The sequence below is a fragment of the Fukomys damarensis genome, unplaced genomic scaffold (genome assembly GCF_012274545.1).
Source record: "Fukomys damarensis isolate Sample0158 unplaced genomic scaffold, DMR_v1.0_HiC HiC_scaffold_4, whole genome shotgun sequence".
Taxonomy (NCBI): domain Eukaryota; kingdom Metazoa; phylum Chordata; class Mammalia; order Rodentia; family Bathyergidae; genus Fukomys; species Fukomys damarensis.
In genome coordinates this window covers 11,198,625-11,205,172 of record NW_022900916.1, presented here as the reverse complement: position 1 = coordinate 11,205,172, position 6,548 = coordinate 11,198,625, and the positions used below count along the sequence as shown (strand labels likewise).

Genomic DNA, 6,548 nt, shown 5'->3' with positions numbered 1-6,548 from the left:
CTTGTGCTTCCACATTCATTCATTTCTTTTTGTTGGTTTATTAGATGAGGCATGGTAGATGGCTCTGTCGTCAACCACAATGCCAAGGACCTCTCATTGCTTTAGAAATGTAAAAGTGACTCAAGCATGAAATGTATAATTGGATTAGGTGGCCTCTCTCTGTCTCTCTCTCTCTCTCTCTCTCTCTCTCTGTCTCTCTCTCTCTCTCGACTTAACATAGTATAATATTAAAAGAAGATAACATTGGATTGAAACCATCTTTGCAAACAATTCTCCAATGATAATTTTTATTTGCATCAATTCTTAAATCAATAACCATGACCTGAAAAAGTAAAGCTTGATCCTGATATTCCCATGATGTTAATATTGTTTTCAGAACAGACATTGACTTCGCAAATCATGTCCTGGATTTTATTCGCTGTCACATAACCTTTGAGGTAATAGTTTCTGATTTCCTTTGCTTTCATTTCAGAATATTTGCTTTTCAAACTTGGAGTACCTTATAGGGACTATTTGTCTTGAATACTTTAAAAGAACATCACTGGTATTGATTCTTTGGTTATTGATTTACAAAGCAATTTGCTCTAGTTTCTCAGAGAATCAGATTGAAAGCAATTCCAAAAGAACTCTGAGAGCTCAGCATTGAAATGAAATAAGAGTGCTACCAAATTTATTTTCACATGGGGAAATTAAACAGATACTGGACAGAAATAACAGTGTGCTTATGTGCAGCTGGCAAAACAAGACAATAGCAAGAAGAAGCCCAATGGTTTGGGCAAAGATATGTGGTTCAGAATAATAACTATGACCACTCAATCATGTAGAAATTTCTGTCCATAGTTAAGATATATCCCACTCCAGTCTTTCTGGTATACCATACAGGGGGAGGGCGGGCTATTTCACAAGGATATAGGAGCCATGCCGTGTTAGATGTATATACTTTTAGGATTTCAGCACTAACTATAATTTCAGTGTCTCTAATCAATCTCAAGTGACAGAATCTAAGTGATGGGTCTTGGTCATTCTGCACACTCTCTTGTCCACTCTGAGGTGGTCCAGTCAGTGTAGGGCAAGGAAGTGCTCAGGAAGATCCCTGCCTTTTTAGTAGAGAAGAAACTCAAATGCTGAGACTGTAGGTGATGCAGGCCAACACGTCTACTAAAAGACAGTCACCTCATAGCCTGAATATCTCATAAAGTTTTGGGCTAAAGCTAAGTAAAACGTTTAATCTCTAGATGCAACTTTGCAGAGTTGCCTCTAAAAGACTAATGATTCTCAAATTCTAACAAGCATCTTAATCACACAGGGAGCTGATTAAGATATAGTTGCTGGCTCCTGTCTTCAGTTTTTCAGATTCATTAAGTGTGACGTGGGGCCCCAAAATTTGCATTTTTTTTCACTGGGAAACATTTTATTGAGACCCACCAATTGCCAAGGGTATTCCTGCCGTTAGGCGCCCTCTTCCTTGGCAATCCATTCTTTCTTGAGTGGTCCCATGAACCCCTTCTTCTCCTCCATGGTCTGGAAGAGGCCATGGCCGAACTTGGAGGTGGTGTCAATGAACTTGAGGTCAATCTTCTCCAGAGCCCGCCGTTTGGTCTGCACCAGCAAGGACTTGCGGAGGGTGAGCACCTGCTTCTTGGTTCCCACCACACTGCCTTTCAGCATGACATAATGGTCACTTCACCATAATGGACAAAGCCACCCAGAGGGTTGATGCTTTTGTCAGACAGGTCATAGTCTGTGGAGGTGTTGTTCTTGATCAGCTTGCCATCCTTGATGAGGTAGCCCTGACCAATCTTGTAGATGGTCTTGTCGATCTCCGTGCGGTGATGGTAGCCTTTCTGCCCAGCATGTGCCACAGAGAAGGCCACCCGGGCAGGGTGCCACACTCCAATACAGGCAACCTTGCACAGCCCTCAGTGGGTCTTGTGGGGCAGCTTCTTGGTGTGCCAACAACTGGTAACCCCTTTGTAGCCTTTGCCCTTGGTCACCCCGATGACATCGATCATCTCATCCTGCCCAAACGCCTGGCTCACAGGGACCTGCTGCTCCAGCCTCTCCTGGGCCCAGTCCAGCTTCTCAGCCACAGTACCCCATTCACCTGGATTTCCATGAGGTGGACCTGCTTCTGCTGCAGAGGAAGCAGGTGCATCTGGGTGTGGGTGATAATGCGGATGACCTGGCAGTACTTCTTCATGCTGCTGAAGTCCTTGTCCAGCTGCTTCTTGCCCATGTCATCCTGTCATTTTTTGCAGTACTTGGTGAAGGCCTTCTTCTTAGATTTATACCAGTACTTGTAGAAGCATCTTTTGCACTCATCACTAATATGTTCAGCAAAGACAGTCTTCAAAGACCGGAGTCCTCGGGGGGTTTCCACATAGCTCACGATGCCTACAACCACCATAGGTGGTGTCTCCACAATAGTCACAGCCTCCACAACTTCCTTCTTGTTCACCTTGGATCCTGGCCTATCCACTTCACGCACAGTATGGGTCATGCCAGCCTTGTAGCCCAGAAAGCCTGTGAGGTGGATAGGCTTGGAGGGGTCATCCTTGGGGAAGCTCTTCACCTTCCCTTGATGCCTGCTGCTGTGCTTCTGGGGCAGAAAGCCCAAGGACCCATGTCTGGGAGTGGAGAACTTCCTGTGTGACATGTGGCCCTCGCATCCCGCCTGTCCAAAATTTGCATTTTGTATCACTAACCCAAGTTATGCCTATCTTTGGAGTCAAAGATACAAGAACCTCACTTGGAGAATAATTATACTGGCTTCCCTAGGGAAGAGCTTAAATTCATGCTGGAAAAAAGGCCCTCAGGAAGAAAGTTTTTGCTTAACATCAAAGCATAAGCTTTTCTTTGGCTAAAGGAAGATTAAGTGCAAATTTATCTTGTATTCTATTCTCCTTTAAGGGGTGTTGCAGAGTTCAAGAGATTAGGAAAAGCATCAAAGATGAGGTCCTTAAACACCATATTTCACATATATAATATGGGTTTCCTTTTGAAGACCAGATTGGATACACTCGTTTATCTCTGCTTCTCTGAAGTTCTCCAAAATAATGGCTAAAGCAATGAAGGGAGGACGGATTCAAACAAAAAAAGAACAGGAGATCCACAATAAAAATAGACATTTTTCTTTAAAAATTTAAATTAGTTTTAAAAGGAAGGAAATTCTGATGCATGCTTGAAGACATTATGCTAAGTAAAATAAGTCCATCACAAGAAATATAAATACAGTACTGTTTGATTCCACTTAGATGAGGTATTTAAAATAGTCAAAATTCATCGAAACAAAAAAACACAATGGTGGTTGCCAGGGTCTGGGAGCAGTGAAATGGAGAGTTGCTGTTTATTTCAGTTTTGAAGATGACAAAGTTTTGGCATTGGTTCCACCACAGTGTGAGTATATTTAACGTTACTAAATTGTACCCTTCAAAGTAGGATGATGAACTTTATGTTACATGCATTTTATCTCAATTAAGCTTTTTTTAAAATAAAAAATAGTTTAGAAAAAACCATAAGAAGGACGAGATCAGGGGAGAGTTGTCTACCAGAATTTTTGAAAGAACTTGGCCAACTAGAGAATGCTGAAACCTGAGCCTGGGAGAGGGGTAGTGAGGCTGCACAGAGAACAAGACCCCATCACCAGAGAGCCAGCTAGCAAGCGCAGAAGTTCAGAATCCAAAGGCACCGGGCTCCTTCGAGGGGGACATGAGGGAGGAGGTGTGGCTAAATGTACAGCCTGCTGCCCAGCGACACTGTGCACCCCCCAGCCCCTTCTCAGTCCTATGCAGATGCAGGCGAGTAACAGCCCCATCCCATTTCCTCGGACATGCCCAGGAAACTGCTCCAGAAGTTGCCATTTCTCTGTCCTGTGTCATTGCTCTTCCTTTTTTGATGAGCTGTTCAGTGGCAGGCAGACTCCAGTGACCTCTGCCTCTTGCCCCCTGGCATCCAAGCCCTGTGCAATCCCCTCCAGTGAGTGCGTGTGGTAGTTGTGACTTCCTTCTAGCCAACAGAATATGGCAAAACTGAAGAGGTTTTCCAGATGAATGAAGGCCTCAAAGCAGTTGGTTTCAAGTTAATCCAAGGGAAGATTACCCAGGGCCTGGTTTAATGAGGGGAAGCAGCTCAGGAAGGAAGAGTCCTTGCTCAATGGCTTGATGACACAAGCAGCCATCAAGCTTGAGGAGCCCATGTGGGACACTGTCACCCTTTCTCTTTCTCTTAGTTCTCCATGGCCCCATCTTTTCAGTCTCCCTAGCTATGTCTTATCCTCTTAACTCCTAAATGTGGAAGAGCCCCAGACACCTTCTCTCTTCACACTCACACCCTGTATGACCTCATCGAGAGCTGGGATATAAAATGCCATTTACATGCAGATGAGTTTCAGAAATTGGTGAAGAAGCCCGGGCATTGCCAGCACACAGCAGGTCATCATCAGAATCCAGGGAGCAGGAAATCCAAGACATAGAAGCCAAAAGAGAAAGGAAGTGATAAATGGTCTAATTTTTTTTTTATCATACTGAGAAAAACTACACCAGTACAGGGTTTGGGAGATGAACAATTGATAGTTACAGAGAAAAATGGACAATTGAAAATAGAGCAGCCCACACCAGGGAAAACAGGTTGAATAAGACAGGAAACAAAAATCAGAGAACATTATATGGCTTAGCTATAAGCAATACTTGTACAGTCATAATAATGAAAAAATGAGTATCAATCAACCAAAAATTGTGGTATGACTTTTGGGCTGAAAAAGAGAATGGGTATATGTTTATGTGTGCACATGTGTAAGTTATCTGGATACATATTGTGAGAGCTTAGGATGAAAATACACAGTCCCGATATTCTATAAAGCTCATCAATAGAAACTCTGAATCAAGGGATCGAGGAATAAAAACACACTCAATAGTGAGGGAAATGGCTTACCTTATTAAAAGTGCCTCAAAGAGATAAGAAGGATATATTACTTAGACTAAATTAAGGGGTTTGAATTTCTATTGCAGGTTCTAGGTAAAAGGAGTCACCCTATTTTATATAATTCTTTCTCTTATTTCTGGTTTAAGGGATCATGTAGCTGAGATGTTTCAGTTTCTGCATTTCCTGGGCTAAATGTTTAATGGGAAACCCAGGCCTGCCTTTTCAAGTTCTAGGAGTTTAAGGAATTGGACACTCTTAAGACAGATCGCCACTTTTCACAGGCCAGGGTCTTCAAGATATTCTCCAGAGACTGCAGAGATCCTGTTTATTGTCTCACTTAGTTGAATGTATAGGAAACTTTCCTTTGTTTTATAATATCTTGTTCTATTTTACTGGTTTCTATCTTTGCTCCTCATTTTCTCACTCCGACTTGGTTACTCCATTGCACTTGTGAAATTCAAGAAATCAAGATTGCCTGGTGTAGAATTCTCCTGCTAATCTGGATCCCTATGGGGCAGAATATTTCTTTTTCACTTTCAGACCGCTTAGAGCAAATGTGTGCTTTATCTGAAGAACAGTTTACCATTTACCCTACTTCACGGTCATAGTATCTTTTATTTGTCAAACTGTATGGTCTACTAAGTTCTATTTGGTCTTCCTCTTGCTCAGAAACAAAATTACACATGGTTCTGAGGGATACTTGGGTGTCTAAGCTAGGTTTTATTTACAATTTTGAATGCAGACCTACATATTCCAATTCTCCTTTAGTGCACAAGTTCTGGAACTTGTAAAAACATATGTAAGCCAGGTCTAACTAGCACACAAGGAAAAGGCATCATTTTAACTGGATGTTTTGACCTTTCCACCTGTGCTAGTGTACATTAATATTTTTGTTCATTGTTCAAGAAGGCTGTGATGCTGTCCCTGGTGGATGTTCATAAAATAAATGAGATTTTTCGTTCAGTCTTCTCTCTCAACCACAAAACCCACAGCTCCATTTATCTGCTGGAAGACTATACAAAGCTATGTTAGCAACGCTCAGATTCAACAACAGAATTTTTCAGAAACAAAAACAAGCTCTGCCTCCTCAGAATTATTCTCCCTCCTCAGGTATGTCCATCTCCTCATGACATCACCTAGCCCCTGGCATAGACTCTCAAAACCAGTGCTGACTTTTGCTCTCATGCCCCTAAGTGGGTTAGTGGTCAAGTCCTACTGCTTCTACTTCCATAGAGTCTTGGGGGCATTTGTCCTCTCCCTGAACCTCTTATGTCACTGTCTATTCAGCACGGGTTGACATAACAAAACACCATAGCCTGGGTGGCTTATCAAGAGAAATGTATTATCTCAGCACTTTGGTGCGTGAAAGTTCCAGGTCTGGTGCCAGCAGAGCCTTCTGATGAAGGCTCCCTTCCTGGCTCACAGCTGACCACCTTGTCACGGTGTCCTCACATTACTTTTTCTTGGGACCTGCACATGGAGAGAGTGGGGGAGCGGGGAGAGGGAGAGGGAGAAGAAGAAAGTGCGCTCTGGCACCTCTTTCTCTTCTTCTCAGGCCACCAATCTATTGGATTAGGGTCTCATCCTTATTGACTTGATTAACCTAATTTCCTCTTGAGCCCTGTTCC

The 6,548-nt window shown here is 42.8% G+C and overlaps 1 pseudogene; it reads right to left on the bottom strand.

Annotated features, from left to right (window-relative positions):
* Positions 1 to 1,449: 1,449 nt before the first annotated feature.
* On the bottom strand, positions 1,450 to 2,656 carry LOC104869041 (annotated as a pseudogene).
* Between the last annotated feature and the right edge of the window lie 3,892 nt (positions 2,657 to 6,548).